This window comes from Cricetulus griseus, unplaced genomic scaffold (assembly GCF_003668045.3).
Source record: "Cricetulus griseus strain 17A/GY unplaced genomic scaffold, alternate assembly CriGri-PICRH-1.0 unplaced_scaffold_1, whole genome shotgun sequence".
In the NCBI taxonomy this organism is placed as follows: domain Eukaryota; kingdom Metazoa; phylum Chordata; class Mammalia; order Rodentia; family Cricetidae; genus Cricetulus; species Cricetulus griseus.
In genome coordinates this window covers 8,878,086-8,878,768 of record NW_023276808.1, presented here as the reverse complement: position 1 = coordinate 8,878,768, position 683 = coordinate 8,878,086, and positions in this window count along the sequence as shown.

The following is a 683-nucleotide window of genomic DNA, read 5'->3' as shown; positions in this document are numbered from 1 at the left end:
GCAGCTTGCCTAACTCAGAGATGCCTAGTTTTCCAATATTATCTTGATATTGGACACTCTGCATTTAACATCTACATGTAATCTCCATAGTTAATTTTGTGCAGGATGTCCAGAGACATCTCATGTGTTGGGTAGCAGTCCCCTATTACAACATAATTTAGGAAAGTAGAAATGTTGATATAAAGGGTGTACCAATGCTTAGGAAATAGAATGTATCCCAAACTAGAATTCAGCTGTGGGAGGACTGCCTCTGAAACTTCCAAAGTATATGCTAACCAGCCTTGTTTGGATGCCAGGATACACATTTGTTCATCAGGATTGTCCAGACATTTGGCTTACAACCATTACAAAGGATCTACCCCTGATTTACCACAAGACACCAGGACCATTCCCTTCTAGAAGAACACACCTCTAACAAGCTGGACAAAGAGGCATTACAGGGTCACAAAATCCTTAAATCCAGGTGTCATGAAATTCTAGTTGCTTTATTTCTTGAGAATACACATAGTTTTGTAAGTTGGACAATATGACACCAGGTAAGAATTATTATTTGTAAATAAAACACAGTTGTGCTAAGAACTCACCTCATCAATCAATGCTTTCATTTCAGCCCTCAGGCACAGAGGACTTTGTAACAGCCAGAGGTCCAGGGATCAGGAGCTTTCAGTGGGGCATGATATATA